The 20,937-nt window shown below is 39.4% G+C and overlaps 1 protein-coding gene across 3 annotated transcripts in view; it reads right to left on the bottom strand.

Moving 5' to 3' along the window:
• The window catches only part of LOC140734355 (rho GTPase-activating protein 6-like), a 278,830-nt gene that overhangs the window by 172,703 nt on the left and 85,190 nt on the right, over positions 1-20,937 (bottom strand). Inside the window, exon 1 of one of the 3 annotated variants that reach the window (XM_073058209.1) lies at positions 10,133-10,150. The exons of the other annotated variants lie outside the window; for them this stretch is intronic. The gene's annotated coding sequence lies outside the window, so the exon portion shown is untranslated. Of the gene's footprint in view, positions 1-10,132; positions 10,151-20,937 lie in introns of those variants that run through there. 3 annotated transcript variants of the gene reach the window in all.

The following is a 20,937-nucleotide window of genomic DNA, read 5'->3' as shown; positions in this document are numbered from 1 at the left end:
GTTTCCTGACAGAATATGTAGATAAGCCTACAAGAGGAGAGGCTGTACTTGATTTGGTATTGGGAAATGAACCTGGTCAGGTGTGAGATCTCTCAGTGGGAGAGCTTTGTGAAGATCGTGATCATAATTCTATCTCCTTTACAATAGCATTGGAGAGAGATAGGAACAGACAAGTCAGAAAAGTGTTTAATTGGAGTAAGGGGAATTATAAAGCTATCAAGCAGGAAACTGGAAGCTTAAATTGGAAACAGATGTTCTCCAGGGAAAAGTATGGAAGAAATGTGGCAAATGTTCAGGGGATATTTGTGTAGAGTTCTGTATAAGTACGTTCCAATGAGACAGGGAAGTTATGGCAGGGTACAGGAACTGTGGTGTACAAAGTCTGTAATAAATCTAGTCAAGAAGAAAAGAAAAGCTTACAGAAGGTTCAGAGAGCTAGGTAATGTTAGAGATCTAGAAGATTATAAGGCTACTAGGAAGGAGCTTAAGAAGGAAATTAGGAGAGCCAGAAGGGGCCATGAGAAGGCCTTGGTGGGCAGGATTAAGGAAAACCCCAAGGCATTCTACAAGTATGTGAAGAGCAAGAGGATAAGACATAAAAGAATAGGACCTATCAAGTGTGACAGTGGGAAAGTGTGTATGGAACCGGAGGAAATAGCAGAGGTACTTAATGAATACTTTACTTCAGTATTCACTATGGAAAAGGATCTTGGTGATTGTAGTGATGACTGGCAGCTGACTGAAAACCTTGAGCAGGTAGATATTAAGAAAGAGGATGTGCTGGAGCTTTTGGAAAGCATCAAATTTGGATTAGTCACCGGGACCAGATGAGATGTACCCCAGGCTACTGTGGGAGGTGAGGGAAGAGATTGCTGAGCCTCTGGCGATGATCTTTGCATCATCAATGGGGATGGGAGAGGTTCCGGAAGATTGGAAGCTTGTGGATGTTTTTCCTTTATTCAAGAAAGGGAGTAGAGTTAGCCCAGGAAATTATAGACCAGTGAGTCTTACTTCAGTGGTTGGTAAGTTGATGGGGAAGATCCTGAGAGGCAGGATTTATGAACATTTCGAGAGGTACAATATGATTAGGAATAGTCAGCCTGGCTTTGTCAAGGGCAGGTCGTGCCTTACGAGCCTGACTGAATTTTTTGAGGATGCGACTAAACACATTGATGAAGGAAGAGCAGTAGATGTAGAGTATATGGATTTCAGCAAGGCATTTGATAAAGTACCCCATGCAAGGCTTATTAAGAAAGTAAGGAGGCATGGGATCCAAGGGGACATTAATTTGTGGATGCAGAACTGGTTTGACCACAGAAGGCAAAGAGTGGGTATAGACAGTCATATTCTGCATGGAGTTCGGTCACCAGTGGTGTGCCTCGGGGATTTGTTCTGGGACCCTTACTCTTCGTGATTTTTATAAATTACCTGAATGAGGAAGTGGAGGGATGGGTTAGTAAGTTTGCTGATGACACAAAGGTTGGGGGTGTTGTGGATAGTGTGGAGAGCTGTCAGAGGTTACAGCGGGATATTATTAGGGTGCAAAACTAGGCTGAGAAGTGGCAGATGGAGTTCAACCCAGATAAGTGTGAAGTGGTTCGTTTTGGTAGGTAAAATATGATGGCAGAATATAGTATTAATTGTAAGACTCTTGGCAGTGTGGAGGATCAGAGGGATCTTGAGGTCCGAGTCCATAGGACACTCAAAGCAGCTGCACAGGTTAACTCTGTGGTTAAGAAGGCATTTGGTGTGTTGGCCTTCATCAATTGTGGAATTGAATTTAGGAGCTGAGAAGTAATGTTGCAGCTATATAGGACCCTGGTCAGACCCCATTTGGAGTACTGTGCTCAGTTCTAGTCGCCTCACTACAGGAAGGATGTAGAAGCCATAGAAAGGGTGCAGAGGAGATTTACAAGGATGTTGCCTGGATTGGGGAGCATGCCTTATGAGAATAGGTTGAGTGAACTCGGACTTTTCTCCTTGGAGTGATGAAGGATGAGAGGTGACCTGATAGAGGTGTATAAGATGTTGAGAGGCATTGATCATGTGGATAGTCAGTGTCTTTTTCCCAGGGCTGAAATGGTTGCCACAAGAGGACACAGGTTTAAGGTGCTGGGGAGTCGGTACAGAGGAGATGTCAGGGGTAAGTTTTTTTACTCAGAGTGGTGAGTGCGTGGAATGAACTGCCAGCAATGGTGGTGGAGGCGGATACAATAGGTTCTTTTAAGAGACTTTCAGATAGGTACACAGAGCTTAGAAAAATAGAGGGCTATAGGTAAGCCTAGTAATTTCTAATGTAAGGACATGTTTGGCACAACTTTGTGGGCCGAAGGGCCTGTATTGTGCTGTAGGATTTGTATGTTTCTATGTTTCTACAAACCTCTCCTATATACCTCTCCAAAGACTTGACATCCTTTCCATAAAGATCCTAATTAGAGTTTTATAAAACTGCAACATAACTTCCTGACCTTTGACCTCAATGTCCTGTTTAATAAAAACCATGCATTTCATATGCCTTCTTTACCACCCTATGAATCTGTGTAGCTACTTTCAGGAAGTTATGAAGTTGGACCCCAAAAGCCCTCTGCTCATCAACACTGTTAAGGAACATGCCCTTAGCAGTATACTGTCTCTTTGCATTTGACTTACCAAAGGTGCAACACTTCACATTTGGCCTGGTTAAATTCTATCTGCCATTTCTCCACTACATCTGCAACACATCTACATCCTGCTTTATCCTTTGCCAGTCTTCTTCGCTATGCACAACACCGCCCATCTTTGTATCACTTGTAAACATGTTAAATTGCCTATCTACATTTTCATCCAGGTCAGTTATTCACATCACAAGGAGTGGAGCTCTATTTCTGTTCCCTGTGGAACACCATTAATCACAGATTTCCAGCTAGAACAAGTCACTCTGACCACTACCCTCTGTGGACAAGCCAGTTCTAAATTCAAATGGCCAATTCACGATGGATCCTATGGATCTCAGTCTTCTGCATGAGCCTCCCATTACAGACCTTGTCAAATACCTTCCTAAAATCATTGTAGACATCATCCACAGCTCTACCTTCAGCAATCACTCTCATCACCTCATCAAAAAAGTTAGTAAGACACAACTTGCCCTGCACAAAGCCATGCTGGCTGTCCCTAATTAAGCCATGTTTTTCCAAATGCTCATAAATCCTATCCCTTAAAATTCTCTCCAGTAATTTACCTACCACTGATGTGAGATTCACTAGTCTATAACTTCCAGGATTATCCCTGGTTCCCTTCTTGAATAAAGGAACAACATTAGCTGCTCGCCAGTCCTCCGGGACCTGATCTCTGGCTAGAAAGGACACGAAGATATTCGCCAAGGCACAGTGATCTCTTCTTTTGCCTGTCTCAGTAATCTAGGGTATATTCCATCAGACCCCATGGATTTATCTACCTTAATGTTCTTTAAAAGACTCAACACTATGTCCTCCTTTACCTTGAAATGCTCTAGCATATCAATATGCTCAGTAATGATTTCCCTATTGTCCACATCCTTCTCCTTGGTAAGTACTGATGTAAAGTACTCATAAAGGACCTCACCCACATACTCTACACCCAAGCAAATGTCCTTTATCCTTGAGTGGTCCTACCCCCTCCCTAATTTTCCTCTTGCTTTTGAAGTATGTATAGAACGCCTTGAGATTCTCTTTCGTCCTCCTTGCCAAGGATTTTTCATGGCCCCTCCTAGTTTTCCTAATTACCTTCTTGAGCTCTTTGCTGGCTTCTTTATAATCCTCAAGGGGTCTATTTGATTCTAGCTTCTGAAGCTTACACACTTTTCCTTTTCTTTCTTGACAAAATTGATCACTTCTCTCAATATCCAAGTTTCTCTTATCTTGCAATCCTTGTCTTTCCTTCTGACCAGAGTGTACCTGCTCTGTACACTGTTGGTATTTAAACTCACTCCACATGTCAGATGCGGACTGGCCCAAAAACATCTGTTCCCAGTTAACTTCCCTAGTTCCTGCATAATGTTCTCATAATTTGTCCTGCTCTAATTAAATACTGTCCTGCAAGTTCTTTACTTATCCTTATCTATAGCTATCTTAAAACTTAAGGAGTTGTGGACACCGTTCACTAACATCTTTAGAATTTGGCAGGAAACTAAACAATCTGGAGGAATCCCACATGTTTACAGGGAAAACGTACAGCACAAACTCCTTGTAGACAGTGGCAGGAATTGAACCTTGATATCTGCTCACTGATGTTATAGTAACTGCTAAACTACTATGCCATCCTAGATGTAGAGAGCCTTCGCAGAGGTGGAGCTGTATCAACATCACTTGGGGAAATTAAACTGAGCAGGTAGTGGAAGTGTCGATGGGAGCAACTGTTCGGGACCAATGACCATACCCTATGAGATAGTTATAGGAAGGGATAACATAAGTCTTCAAATTCAGGCCATAAATTAGCAGGAGGCTGTTGATAATATGGAGAAAGGACATGGTCAAGGTAGATTGAAAGAAAGTGCTGGTGAAACATTGTCAGACAAGTGCCCATGTTTTAAAAGAGAGTTGGCAGTAGTTCAAGATCAATTATGTTCCCATAAGCTGAAAGGCAAAGATGGTATGATTGGGAAATCATAAATGATAAATGATATGCAACACACACAAAATGCTGGAGGAACTCAGCAGGCCAGGCAGATCTATTGAAAAGAGTAAACAGTCAATGTTTCAGGCCAAAGCCCTTCTCCAGGACTCTGATGAAGGGTCTTGGCCTCAGACGTCAACCCTTTACTCTTTTCAGTAGGTGCTGCTTGACCTGCTGAGTTCCTCCAGCATCTTGTGTGTGTTGATTTGATTTCAAGCATCTGCAGATTTTCTCTTTTTTGTAGTAACTGATATTGCAGGTTTGAACAGGAAAAAAATAAACATATGGCAGTATATGACGTATAGGAAGTTGAGGGAACACAGGCTAATCCTCATCAAGGGTTCAACAGTGGAAAGGCTGAGCAGTGTCCAGCTCCTGAGTGCCAACACCTCTAAAGATCTATCTTAGGTCCAGTATATTGATGCCATTACAAAGCAGGCATGTCACATCATGTGGACTAGCTTCCCCAGTATCAAGTGCATCGCCACCTCAGAAAGTCGCCATCCATCATTAAGGGCCCCAGTCACCCAGGACATGCCCCCTTCTTATTACTACACCCAGCGAGGAGATACAGAGGCCTGACAACCCACACTCAACAACTTCATCCCCAACCCCGTCCTCAGATTTCTGAACGGACAATGAGCCAACCTGTGAACGTGGCCTGACTACATTTTTGCTCTCTTTTTGTCTACTTATTTACTTAACTTATTGTAATTTATAGTTGTTTTAATGTATTGCACAGTAATACTGCTGCAAAAGAAACAACTTCACCACATATGCTAATGATACTAAACCTGATTCTGATTGGCATCCAAAATTAAATAAGTCTCACGACAGAAACCAGGAGAGCAAAGAGGGGCTGTGACATATCCTTGACAAATAAGATTAAAGTGAATCCTAACTCGTTGTATGGTAGGAAGAAGAGGATAGTTAGGGATAGAGTAGGTCCTCTCAGGGACCAAAGAGGTTTCCTATGTAATGAGCCAAGCAGTAGGGTGAATTGTTAAATGACTATTTTGCAATGGCATTTATTATGTAGAATGTGCAACAGAATGAGATCAGGTAGAAATATGTTGATAGTTTGAAGCATTTCACGATTAAGAAGGAAGAGATGTTAGATGACATAGAATTCATAACAGTTAATAATTCAGCTGTAAACACATTACAGGCATCTAACACACATTTGATGGGTTAAATACAAAGAATGACCAAAGAGAAAAGGGCTCCTAGTAAATCAACCAAAAGATGAATGTGTAAGGCAACTGTAGACAATCATGGAAACAAATAGGAATACTTCTGTTATGAGAAAGATCAGGAAATTGTCAAAGACTAAACTGAGCTAATAGTGGATGACCAAGGAAAGGTTACACGGGTGTTGAATCAGATGGAAATGTCAATTTACATTGGTCTGCACTCTTGAATTCAATATCCAACAGAGAGATTTTATTAAAGATGATGAAATTAATACAACTAAGATTATTTAAATAAAAATGGTTTGGCTGGGTTAGATTACATCCTCCCAAGTGTTTCAGAAACATGAGCCTTGCAAGTTGCTTGCACGTACTGATAACAGCTTGATGCACTCAGGGCATTTCCTGTAAACAAGGATGTGAAAGCAGTTCCAATCTTAAATATTAGACCTTGTTTAGTCCTTTTGGCTTATGTAGTTCATGGCAAATCATCAAGCTTACAAAAAATGAAGATTCATTGGGGTGCAGTGAATTGCCACGTTTTCACAAAATTTATTTTAAAATATTGATTTCATTTTAAAAAGTCACTTTGACTGTTCAAAAGACTAGTACTAAAAATAATTGAGATGAAAGTAGTGAGGAAAATGATTTATAAAATTCTGTGGAGAACCCATCAGGTCCAGGCGGTTTGCCCGATGGCAGTGCAGAAATAGGGAGGATATTTCTTCTAGTGATAATGGCTCATTAAGTTTTGCTTTAAAGTCAGAGAAGAGCGAAGGAATATTCAAACTATTTAAAAAAGGTCAACAGAAATACTATCATTTAAAGATTCAGAGGTGTAAAGTCAAGAATAATAATTCTTAAATGAATCATTAATTTCAGAATGATTCAAGGTAATATTCCCATTCTCTATTCGAATCTTTGTAATATGTTGTTTGGCTTTAGAACATCTCAATTGGTTAACTAGAAACTTGCTGGATTTATCACCATGGATGTAAAAGCGGCTCTTGCTTCTAAGAAGTTGACGTACAACTATTTGAGTGGAGATAAGGTCAAATTTAGTTTGAAGTTCTACTCGCTTCTTGTACAATTCAGGATTTAATGAGGCATGTATTATTCTTTTAACTAAAAAAGGTAAAGATCCAACAAAATGTTCTTCATATAGGCCAATTTCTTTGTTAAATGTTGATGTTAAAATTTTGGCTGAAGTTTTGGCCCACAGATTTTCTATTGACCAAACCGGTTTTATTAAAAATCATCTTCCTTTTTTAATATATGGCATTTATTTAATATTTTATATTCACCCTCAATTGGGACTCCTGAATGTGTTATTTCTCTTGATACAGAGAAAGCATTTGATTGTGTCGAGTGGAATTACTTTTTTGCGGTTTTAGAAAAATTCGGTCTCGGTCAACGTTTTATTTCATGGATTAAATTGTTATACCTTTGTCCCACCGCTTCTGTTTTAACTAACTCTCAGCAATCCCAGTCTTTTAGTTTTAACCGTGGCACCCGTCAAGGATGCCCTTTAAGTCCCTTCCTTTTTGATTTGTCTATAGAGCCACTGGTGATTGCGTTTCGAATTTGTCCTGAATTGACAGAGATTTGGAGGGGGGAGGGGGTGTTGAGCATAAAGTTTCTCTTTATGCCGACAATCCATTACTTTTTCTATCAAATCCATGCACTTCCTTACCCCAGTGTTTTTACTTCTTGATCAATTCAACCAGCTTTCTGGCTATAAACTCAATTTACACAAGAGTGAACTCTTCCCAATTAATAAAGAAGCACAAGCATTAGTATTTCGTGACCTGCCTTTTAAAGTAGCTAATAAAAGTCTAGTGTAGTAGACATCATCTATTCCACCTTTACAAAATTTTCTGACTAGGTACTTGATGAAAAGCTTCTCTCTAAAAGTTATTACTCATATTTTGCTGGCAGTACCTTAAAAAGTAGGAGATTGCTGTAAATGAATTTGGAGCAATTTAGAGACTTGTCATCAGTTGTATCCTATGGGAATCAATAATTCATTTCATATTTCTTTAAAAATTTCAGGATTTGCATGGGATACTCAATTCTGACTGCTTTCTGGGTGATGCTCGATTGCTTCAGATATTGAAGTTTTGGGGTTTGGACTTTGGCCAGGCGTCTCCGCTTTGCTGCTTATGTTTAAAATGCATTGATCTATCATTAACTGGGCAAGAGTTCAATCTGGGGATTTAATAAGTAAAGCAAAATTAATATTTCTTATTTTCTGATGATTCGTACATTTCTGAGTTGAATGGTTCTGATAGCATAACAGTTGACACAATAGACTCTTGTCTCCTACCATTCACTGCCATCTCAAGTGTCAATCAGCCAACAATTAGTGATGTGAAGTATGTTTTCTGATGAGTAATCAAATCACCCCTTCACAGCTGGGAGGCTGTTCTTTTAGGACAATCCCTGCTACCTGTCAACTGCTATCTTCACAGATTTCTATTATTCTCTGAATAAGATCTGTACTTTCTGCTTCCCGTAGTGTGAGGCTGTAAAGTGACCTCGTCCAGTCTCCAGACCACTTAAATTGGTGTTGCAAGGATTCAGCCCAAGCAGAATCATTGTCTCTTTAAATTTGACTCAATTCAATAGATTAGAAATTTTTAAATAAATTTTAATTCATGTGAAAAATACATAGAATGATTCTGCATGTCCATGCTTATGCAAAGGATTTCTCTATCACTGAATCTACCCCCAACTTTGATTTTATCACTATTGTCCTGTGTGTTTTTTACTGGAGTATAGGCAGGAGAGCTAGAAGGGGGCATGATGGAAGAAAGGGTTTCTTGTGTAGGTGTATGTGAAGAACAGGAGAACAACAAGAATGGGGGTAAGACTGATCAGGTATAGAAAAGGAATGAGCCTGGAGTCAGAGGAGGTGGAAGAAGCCCTTAATAAATACTTTTCTTCTGACAGAGGGACCTTGACATTTTTGAGCACAGTGTAAAACAGGCTGATATGCTGGAACAAAACATGTCGACGTTAAGAAAGAGGATGTGCTGGAACTTTTGAAAAATATTAGGGTAAGTAAATCCCCAGAGCCAGATGAGACATACCCCAGGTTATTAAGTAAGAGATTACTGCACCTTTGGCGATGATCTTTGAGAGAGTGGGGAAAAAAGGTTTGGTCTGTAGCGTTCTTTTGTTATGTTTGATTTTGGACGCTGTTATTTATATAACTTGTGTTTGGTCACCTTAGAGGAGCCGCAAAGGATTTTTTTTACCAGCCTATCCCTTGTTTCGGTTTGCTGGTTTTCTCGCCTTTGCATTAGCAGTTCGCTAGAGTAGTGGTAAAAGGGACGCCTGGTGTGTTCGATGATAAAGCGAGCCGATGATTCGTTATCTGATACATCAGGCGCAAAGTAGGAATACTAGTATAAATAGTAGCTTACTTTTAAGAACTTTATACAATCACTTAATCTTCAGTAGTTCTTCGCCCCAAAGGTTCTGTGGCAAGCATTTGGACTATGATGACTGATGAGAAAAGCTCGTTTAACCCAACTGCTGTTAAGCACAAAATAGACTGAGCATGATGTCCCAGGGAGAGACATCGCTCGGTCTCATATAGACGGGGGAAGGCAATTTTTACATATTCCAGTTACAGTCAGGGTGACTCACAAACACACAAGTGAATAACTATAACCCAAGCTAAAAAGTAACCAAAAAAGAGCTTGAATTTCCCACCGTAATCCCACAAATGCATTTTAAAGCAAGAACAGTAAGAAGCGCTGGCCGCCAGTGATTCTGGGGCATGCTGTCGACCGCGTTTACATTCGGATTCACTGAAACACTCCTCCTCCTTGTAAGTTCACATGCGAGAAATGTCCGCTAATCCAACACCTCGGGAGCAAGGTGGCTGAACCTGAGGAAGAGGTAGCTGACCTGCGATGGCGTAGAGAATTGGCAGATGTGCTTCAGATGTCCTTTAGGGAGATACTGTGCACCCCAAGAGATCCATGGGTTGAGACTCTAGACCAAAAAGCAAGAGACAGGTGGGCGACCGTGGGAAGGAAGCGCAGGGTAAGAGGTGCACACTGCCCGGGAGCATCAATCCCAGCGTTGGAAGTGTCCAACCATTTTGAACATCTAGCGATTCTTGATGATGACAATGACACCTGGTAGTAGGCAAGATGGAGGAGTCCCATTGGATCCTCTCCAATCCTAAACCTAAAGCCCGTAAAAAGAAAGTAGTGATAGTAGGGGACTCAGTTATCGGGGGAAGTGGGGTGAGAATCTGGTGTGTACTGACAATGAGTCTCATACAGTGTGGTGCCTACCACGAGCACAAGTAGGAGACCTCCCTGGACGAGTAGATAAGCTCCTAGCCAGAGCTGTGGTAGATCCAGTAGTCATTGTCCACATCGGAACAGGTGCCATAGGTAAGGGCAGGCTGTCAGTGCTGCAAGATAAATTTAAAGAGTTAGGTGGGAAGCTTGGGGTCAGAACAGAAAAGGTGGTCTTCTCAGAAGTTCTGCCTGTGCCACGTGTCAGTCCAGGTGAGATGGAGGATATTAGAGGATTTAATGCGTGGCTCAAATCATGGTGCAGGAAATTGGGGCAGATGGAACCCGTACAGGCTGGACGAGTTGCATTTGAACTGGAGGGACACTAATGTACTGGGCAGGTGTACAGTATGCTTCAGTTAGTTGAGGACTGTTTAAACTAGGGAATGGGGTGGGGCTGAAGCAAGTAGGGAACTTAGAACAGGCCAGGAAACTGTTTAAACAGCTTATTGGAGAATAACATATTAGGACATGAACCAATTATATGCTTCAAAACTATGAAAACGGGTTGAAATAGGATGAAAAATTGACTAAGGCTGGCCTGCATAAATGCAAGAAATATTATGAATAAAATAACTGAGCTGGAATAATATACAAATGATGTAATAACCATAACTTAAACCTGGCTGACTCAAAGAATGGTGATGAATATAATATTAAAGGATATACTTAGGAACTTTATGCAAGATTGTAAAGGTGGAGGAGTAGTCATATACATAAGAGAGAATTTAAATGTGAGGCTAATGATGATAGGAGAAGAATTGAGAATGAAAATATTTGGGTGGGAATTGAAAGCTATAAGGATAAATGAATAACATTAGGTGTATGTTATAGATCTTAATGTTGATAGTGATTTTCATAAACAACTATCAGAATATTTAAATAGTACATTCTGAGGGTGATGTTATTGTTATGGGTGACTTTAATTTTCCAAATGTTGAGTGAGAGAACCCAGTGACTAATGGGTTACAGGAAAGTGAATTAATTGAGTTATTGAATAATTGCTTTTTGACCCTGTATGTCAATGCACCAACAAAAAGGGAGGCCTGTCTAGATTTGATATTCTGTAACAATCAGGGTAGAATTTTGAGTATGGAAATTGTTGAGCCTTAAGGAACAAGTGATTATAACATTGTTAGTCTCAAAGTTTTTTGGGAGGCATATGAAAATATAAGACCTATAGTCAAGGGGAAAATATGGATTCCCAAAAGGCAGGTTGAGAAGGATATTGTTCATAATACGAAGATAGACCCTAAGAAAATTTTGCAATACTTTAGAGCTAAAGGAAAAGGAGGAAGTTAAGTGTATTAGGAATAATAGTGGGGTGTTAAATTATGCAGAGAAGGATATTGCAGATATGCTTAACTTGAATTTTGCTGAAGTATTCACCCACGAAGATGTTAGCAATATGCCAGTAAGTGTAGAGAAAAATATGGGTGCTTTAAGTGACTTGAATTGAATTGACTTTATTTCTTAGATCCTTCACATACATAAAGAGTAAAAATCTTTGTGTTACATCTCTATTCAAATGTGCAATGTGCAAATTATAGTAATTTATAATAAATAGTATATACAGTAAGATATGCAACAGTACAGTGAATATAGCTTAGAAATACAATTGTTCCAGTGTGAATTAATCAGTCTGATGGCCTAGTGGAAGATACTGTCCCAGAGCCTGTTGGTCCTGACTTTAATGCTGTGGTACCATTTCCCAGATGGCAGCAGCTGGACCAGTTTGTGATTGGGGTGACTCGGGTCTCCAATGATCCTTCGGGCCCTTTATACATACCTATTGCTGTAAATGTCCTGAATTGTGGGAAGTTCACATCCACAGATGAGCACCATTCTCTGCAGAGTCCTGCGATTGAGGGAATTACGGTCCTGTCAGTACCTTCAGTTGAACTCTGTCTTTTTGTGTGCTTCCCCCTAGCTGTCAGCCTATGTTTTTGTATTACCACGTGCTCCTGTTCCCACTCCTGCTCTACTCCGGACCCGGTATTACTGAGTACTCCGTCTCTCATTACTACCTGTATTGCTGCCACATGTGTCTTATTGTACTCCACCTATCATCTGCCTCTCTGTTTATTGCTCAGTGTATTTCAGTCCTGTGCTTTCACCTATTTGTTGCCAGATTGTGCCAATGAATTTTCCTGAACCTTTCCAGCATTCGTATGGGTACTCTGTCTGACCATTGACTCTGCCTATTTCCTGTTTCTGTATTTCTCTGGATGTTTTGATCTCTGCCTGCACTTTGATGCTGACTTTGCTTGCACTTCAGGAGTTGTTACTCAATTAATATCAGTGTGTGAATAGTGCTGGGTCTGCCATTGGATCCGTGCTCCAGCATCCTGATGGGTTTCCGTACCAGGCAGTGATGCGGCCAGTCAGGGTGCTCCCAATTGTGCCCCTGCAGAAAGTTCTTAGGATCTGGGGACTCATGCCAAACTTCCTCAACCATCTAAGGTGAAAGAGGTGCTTTAGTTGCTCTTTACACCACACAGCCAGTATGTACAGACCAATTGAGGTCCGCAATGATGTGTATACCAAGGAACTTGAAGCTGTTTACCATCTCAACCCCAGATCCACTGATGTCAATAAGGGTTAAGCCTGTCTCCATTCCTCCTGTAATCCATAACCAGCTCCTTTGTTTTGTGACATTGAGGGACAGGTTGTTTTCTTGACACCACTGTGTCAGGGTGATGACTTCTCTGTAGGCTGCCATGTTATGAGGTAAGACCAATCAATATAGTATAATCTGTAAATTTAATGAGCAGATTGGACAATGTAGGATGTTTTGAAGCGGGGGGGCACTCTACACTGGGAGAGGGAGAGATTAAAAATGTCTGCAAGTATGAAGTATATCTGTTACACACCAGCCAGTTGGCCAGGAACACCCTGAATACCTGCCCTGGGATGCCATCTGGTCCCACAGTCTTGAAGCTGTCCATTCACTGGAAACACCTACGATACAAGTAAATATATATCGAAGGGTACTTAAAGAGATCTGTGATTTTTTTTTAATATATAACTTAGATATAAACCTCTAACTTGTATTTTTCAAATGTCATTGAAAACTGATGAAATCCCTAAGGACTGGAAATGGGCTAATGTTATCCCGGCATGTAGGAAGAGTGACCACACTGACCCTGGTATGTATAGCCCAGTAAACTTAACATGTATCACAGGCAAGATAATGGAAAGAATAATAAAGAATGAGATGGAAAAGCAGCTGATAAGAACAAGCATGTTAGTAGAAAGCTAGCATGGGTTCAGAAAGGGGAAATCATGTTTTACTAATATGCTGCAGTTCTATGAAGAGGCAACTAAAATGAATGATAACAATTGAGCAGCTGATATGATTTACTTGGACCTTCAGAAGGATTTTGAAAAGGTACCCTATGAGAGGTTAATAATCAAATTACAAGAGTAATGATTCAGGGTACGTGTGCAAATAGTGCAGAATTGACTGATAAACAGAAAGCAGCAAATTATGGTGAAAGGATCATTTTCACACATAGAAGATGTTAAAAGTGGGGTTCCACATGGATCTATTTTTGTTTTTAATCTACATAAATGATTTGGATAAGCCCATAACAAATAAACTAGTAAAGTTTGCGGATGACACAAAATTAGGGATAACATTCAGGCAGCAGAATCAATACAGTTAGATCTAAACAAAATCCAGATGTGAGTAGATAATTGGCAGGTGAAATTTAACATAAGTAAACAAAGTATTGCACATAGGAAGTAGAAATATTAGTCATAAATATACAATAGGGATCTTGAGTAAGGAAGTATACTGTATGAGAAGGATTTGGGCATCCTGGTAGACCAATCACCATCAATACCTGGACAATGCACAGAAGTGATTCAGAAAGCTAATACAATGTTGGGCTACATAAAGCACTCAGTGGAGTTCAAGTCAAGAGATGCTCTCCTTAAGCTTTATAATGAGCTTGTGAGGCCACACCTTGAATACTGTGTATAATTTTGGTTTCCTTATTGTGTGAGTGATGTGAAGGCAATGTAGCAAGTCCAGACAAGGGCAACTAGACTTATTCCAGGTCTGCAGGGTATGAGCAATGAAGAGAAATTGAACAAATTAAAACTACTTAGATGAAGTAGATGTAGAATGAGAGGAGGTATGATAGAAGTGTTCAAAATCATTAAGGGTATAAGTAAGGTGGATACCAACTGCTACTTCAAAGTTAATCCACCATAAAGGGCACAGGGCCATAGGTGGAGACTGGTTAAAAAGAGATTTCAGACTAACATCAGGATGCATTTCTTTGCACAGTGAGTTGTGGACACATGGAACAAATTATCTGGATGTGTAGTTGAGAGTAGTACCTTGGAGACTTTCAAATCTAAACTCAATAGTTATTTCAACACATAATGTGAATAGCAATTTGGCAAGCTTTGTTGGACAGAATGGCTTGTTTCTGTCACAGACTTTCTTATGTTATAATATTCTTTGTGACCTCAACGGCCACAAGAGTGCCAGATGATTGAAGGGTGGCAAATATTATTTTGTTCAAGAAAGGGATTAATGATAACCCTGGGAATTATAGACCACTTCAAAGATATAAGAAAAGCGATGACAGTGAGTGAGGAAAATTTGATTTTCCTTTAACCAACATTGTAAAGACATGAAAGTAATATAAGTTAGAAAACATTTATGTATCCAGACATTTTATGAAGCTTGGATTTATTCATTTAAAACTTTATATGAGGGTAGGCACTAAACACAAAAGTTATTAGCTTTGAAAATGGTGTTTCTGAAATTTTGACAAACAGTGTTCTGGGAGAAATGGACATAGGGGAAGATTCAGTCTCTAGGATTAACCTTTTTTATAATCACATAAAACATTACCGTTTTAATAGTCTTTGGGTTTTGTATGAGGTTAAAGCATCTAACATAGATGCCAACAACCAGATTTAATGTAGTCTAAGTGCATGTAATTCCAGGAAAGCCAAATGATGACATCAGAGCTTTGAAGTCTTATGTTACATACCTATTGCACACTTTCAGTTATATTTCTGGTCAGCCTCTGCCTATTTTCCAAACATAATAAATCAATTTCTCAGAAATGCAAACTGCTGCTGTGATACCATCATTTACCACACACACTGTCAAAACATTGGGAGCCATGACTTTAATAATGAGTGAATCATGAGTGGAATCAGTCTCTCCTCTGCACCCCATTCCATCATAAGCCTGCTAAAAATCTAATTTTTGATCATTTGTCTGAGTAAATGTCTAGAGACATTAAGCCTTCTGTAATTCCTGCTTTCAAACTGAATCAAATAATCATTTAATGAAAGGATTTGCTCTTCGGTGTTTTGTTTCCCTAAATGAAAGAAAACTATTTTATTTCTTTAATTACTGATGTTGAAACTTTGCTGTTTCATTCAGAGAATTAAATAATTTCTTGGAAAAAAGTTCTTCTTACTTGAGCAGTGCTTCATGGCAAACAGTTTTGTTGTCAGAATATGGACTGAAATGAGAAGTTGTAACATTATTACCAGTGTCTGTAAGCATCTCCTATTAAAGATCCAATGCTAAGGAGGGGGATTGGAACAGGCTTTAATCTCTTGCCAAAATTGTTTCAGATTACATTTATGGAAGGAAAATAACTAACACTTACTCAGGGATGGAACACTTCAAACATTTGATGGATTTTATTGCTATTATTGATAGGTATTTAATAGTTTTATTGGCATTCTCAGGTAACAGTTTTATAAGTAGAATAGCCTTTTACTTCTCTTCTGTCAAATAAAACTTACACGTGTCTTTCTCAGCTGATCTTCAACTCAATAAAAAGGAGCAGAGTTGTAAAAATGGCAACATCCAGATACAAGCATAGTTGTGCGCTGATTAGCTTTATTTGTCAAATGTATCCAAAAACATTCTGTGTAAGTCATCTTTTGCATCAACGACCAATGCAGTCCAAGAGTGTACTGGGGGTAGCTGCAAGTATCACCGTGCTTCTGGCACCAAAATAACAAGCACTTTTTGCCTAAGTTACTAGAAACAATTGTTCAAAACCCATCATTGTGTGTTGGGGAATTCAAGTTCAGGAGAGTGATCTACGAAACTTTATTCTGGTGAACCACCTGTGTCTCTCATACCTTTCTGGAGAGGAAAGTAAATGAATCCAAGCCCATCACTGTGGTGAATCATCATTGCTTCCTCATTCCAAGAGCAATTGGGGTGGGTTGGGTTGGGGGAGATAATAAATGCCAGCATTGCCGGAGAGTGAAGAGATAATAATGAGAAATCTATCCAGTTACTCAGGACAAGTTAGCGGTGCCTGTCCACTTAACGCTCATCTGTTAAAGGTACACACATTCAGATCATTGGTCAAGCTAAGAAGGGAGAATCCTCCAGCCTTGAACTTTGGGGTGGAAATCATTCCTTCTGATCTTAATCATCCCCAGCACATATTGCCTTTTATCTTAGATTGTCTCCCACTAAATATAGCAACAACTCTGTTATTCTTTCTGAATGTTACCACACTGCCTTACATCATATGATCTGCCAGACTGATAACTCCTTGGCTGATTTTTTTTCTGGCCTCTGAAAGCCACTCAGTTATATCAACCACCAGGAGAAAAGTAAAACCAGAGAGACCACCAGACATTGACTTGTGCATTGGATTCTGAGTTGTTGAAGTGATCTTAGTCCAATTTATTCTGCACAGTCCTCCTCTCAAGCAGAGTTGTAGAGTTACACAACACAGAAACTGATCTTTTGGCCTATTAGATCCACACTGACCAACAGTACCAACTAAGTATGTCCCATTTGCCCTGTTTGGCTCATATCCCTCTAAGCCATTCATATTCATGCACCTGCACAAATGTCTTTAATGAAGCTGTCTCACCCACTTCATTGAGCAATTCATTCCATACATGAATCACCCCGTGGGTGGTAAAAGTTGCCCACTAGTTTCTTATTAAATATCTCCCATCTCACCATAAACCTATGCCCTCAAGTTCTTGAGTTCCCAACAAGGGAAAATACTGATTGAATTTACCGTAATTACAATATGCCTCACTTGATGTTACATATCTCTCTATAAGATCATCTCTCATGCTCCAATGCTCAAAAGAATAAAGTCCCAACCTGCTCAGCCTCTCTCTATAACTCATTCTCTCAAGTTCTAGCAAAATCTTCAGACATAGTTTCTGAACTCATTCTAAATACAGCCTCATCAATGTCTTGTACAACTGCAATATGAGATCCCAGCATCTACACTCGGTATTGTCACTGATGAAAGGCCAGCACGCCAAAAGCCTTGTCACCTGAGACGCCACTTTCAGGGAACCATATACTAGAGATCCCAGATCACTCCATGCTTCAACACTCCCTGGGCTCTCATTTTCACTGCAAAAATCTACCCTGATTTGCCTTCCTAAATTGCAACACCTCAAAGCAATAGTTGTAAAAGTTAGAAGAGTGGTCTCACAGATGTTTCAGGTAACAGGTTATTATGCAGTGGTATCTTTCAAGGACTCACTATAATCAGCCAAATAACCAGTTTCCCATGGCTCTATCATTTTCCCAGTGGCAGGGCAGAGGTGTTGGAAATGACTGCAAAGTGATACGCAAGCACTCAGGGTCAGAAAGAGACAAACATTTTTCTAGGTGAAGGGCTGAGAGGTCGAAAAGTGTTGGTGTTCACAAGGGTCAGTCCACACAATAACTAAAAATTATGTATTGTTACAACAAACAATTAGAGAGGCAAATAGTATGGTGGTCTTTATATCAAGAGTATTTGAGAATTTGAATTAAGGCATTTTTGAGTAAATCCTTGTTGAGGCCGTAAGTGGAATATAATGTACAGTTTGGAACTTCCTACCTAAGAATGGATATACTGGCATTGTCCATCTGTAGGCACTATGGTGATTCAGCTGCTGAGTACATTTAAAACAGAGATCAGTAAATGATTGTATATTAATTGGATAAAAGAATAAAGCATTGGAAAGTCATGGTGTTATACTTTCTTATAGCCAGAAACAGGCCATTCTGTCCATTTGCTCCATGCCAACCATCAATAACATTTCTACAATTTCCCTCGGGGTCAATAAGGTATGTCTGTCTGTCTGACACTAATCCCATTTACCAGCACTTCTATTCACAATCTTCTGTGCCTTGGTGGATCAAGTCCTCACTGAGTTACCAGTCACTCAGGCAGTGCATTTCATTTCAGCTTTGATCTACCGGCTCACAAAATTCTTCCTCAGATCCCCTGTCAGTCTCTTCCACTTCCTCTTATTTTAAATAACCAAGACATTACATTGTGGAGTACTTATGGGAATCAAATAGTCTACTCAGGCTTTGATTTATTTTTGCACATATTGTGAGATAGACCATTGTCTTGCATACAATGTGTGGGTAGTTAGTTCAACCACACTGTGGGACAGAGTATATTCCGGTAAACTGTGTTTAGTCAAGTACACTGTACTTTGGAGCATAGACTGTAATTGTAGTGGGGTTTAACAGATACATTGTACATTGTGATGAAGTCTGATATTTTGTGTGGTGGAATTGCTGGATATTGTAGCAATGAAATGGCTCTGTAGAAATACAGTAGAGAATGTGGGGGGCATGGGGGTATTTAAAGCAGAGAGATGAAGGGGAAATCTGCAGGGTCAGAACTAGACAGGGATAGATGGAACTGGTTTAAGCCAACACAAACATTATGTTGCAGGTTAAAATGAAATATAGTGAATCTATGCCTGAACACCAGCCAAGAAACTATCTCATAAACTCCAAGACAGAAGTTTGCCATTGTATATAGTAGGTAAAGATGGAAATGGACATGGCTGTAGTAGCACACAAGATACTGAAGCTTGATGGCTCAAGGACCACGTCGGTGTTGAAGCCTGAAGCTGAATATACACAGCACATGCGGAGTAGAAATGAAGGGGTAAGAAATAGATAGGAAATAGTACAAGAATAATGAAATCTTAGGATCAGGAAGCATTCGTTTCAGGATGGGCGACTACCCTGTTGAATTCAGCTTGTAATAAATAGGAAGTTTATTCTGTACAAAATCCCTGGACTAAATGTGAATTGTTTCCATCTACAATAAATCTTGTAGTGTGATGAAACTTTTACATCCCCAGTGCCATGCAAACAAGGCCTACTTTTGGTTTCACAATTGGAATAAAGAATAGAAATTTTGACTATTGGGCATTGGCCCAATTTGACAAAAAAAATCAGTGCATTTGGACAGAATATAAAAGGCCTGCATCCATGTATAGAAAGCAAACTGTGGTTCATTGTTTAAGCACCAAAGTAAAATCTTCCTCTAAAATCTTAGTGTAACAGAACCTCACGTCTTATGGATTCTGTTGTCCAAGGATTGCTTTAGGAATTGAGGCACAAAGAGACATCTTTAAAATAATGAAAAAGTGAGTTCCAAACAGTCTCTCAGCAGAACGGAACTAGAATGGGGAATAAAACCTATTTATTATCCAATACATTTATTTGGTTATTTTGCTGGAATAATGCTGATATAACTCAGCCGCACTCTATAATTTCATAATCGCTTTATTTCTTCTGCAGCATGAGAAATTTCAAGGATATGTACTGTGTTGGAATTCATAACAGAGGCATTTGTTTATGTCCAAAGTTTTAATTCTAATTCTGGTAATATTATTAAAGTATTTTAAGTAATTCTGTCCCTACTATTTTTGGCTTATCCCAAGTACATGTTTTTGGTCCCTGTGGATGAAACTCATTAAACCGTGAACTCCAATGGTTAGCTGCAGCTTCCTATTAAGCATGGAGTATTCCCAATGAATAGTGGTTGTCTCACCTCAGCAAAATACTCCGTGTACCAAAAGCCACCTGTTGGATCTCAGAAAAACTTCTCAGCTGACATATTGGTGCCATGTCAAGAAAATGGTGTTCAACTGGAGATGCTGCCTTTTTGATAAAATGTTATATGAATATTGACTGCTCTAGTTACCTATACATTTACAGAGAGTGCATTTCCAGTGAAATCCATTAATTGCTTTTGATGATGTGATGGATGAAAAGCACTAGTTTTATTCACACACATCCAGTTTACTCTGCACTGCTTTCTGTAATCCAAGACTTTTAGAAAAATATAATTCAGTTTTCAAGTAGAGAATGCTTGGTGAAAATGGTCCTTGCTGCTCTTGTTCACAGCTACAAAATGAGTGCTAGAAGGACTATTTTTGGATATAGTATTTAGTCTCTGAGGGAACACAAATGTATTCTTCAGATATTTCAGCCAGATGAATCATTCGCTATGATGTACAAGGACACCCGGGTCAGTGAACTACCAACATCTTTCAATTTCTTTTCATTACTACTTTCTACTTTTTCTCACCAAGGTGAATGACCTCACATTTATTGATGTAAAATTTCACCTTATCAATCTTTGACATTGCCTGCCTTTTACACTTGAAACATCTTTGCTTCCTCCTTACAGTTCACATAACCACACAATTTTGTACCACTTGAAAAATGTTCTGCTCATTTTAATTATTCATTTAAAAAAATGAGTAGCAGTCCCCAGAACCAGTCTCTGCAGTATCTCAATACCTTAGTTTTCCCAACTGAAATATGATTTGTTCTCTATTTATTGATAATTAACCAATTCACACTCTACACATGTGCTGTCCTCAGTCTCACTGGTTCTAATTTTATTTAATTTGATACAATTGTAGAAGACCTGAGAGTCCACATTTACCCTTATTGCCTCTGCGAAGTATGATCACAAAAAATTCCAACAAAATTGCAAACATTAGTTCCCTCACTG

This window comes from Hemitrygon akajei, chromosome 10 (genome assembly GCF_048418815.1).
Source record: "Hemitrygon akajei chromosome 10, sHemAka1.3, whole genome shotgun sequence".
In the NCBI taxonomy this organism is placed as follows: Eukaryota; Metazoa; Chordata; class Chondrichthyes; order Myliobatiformes; family Dasyatidae; genus Hemitrygon; species Hemitrygon akajei.
Note: the sequence above shows the minus strand (reverse complement) of the source record. Positions and strands in the feature narration are given on the sequence as shown.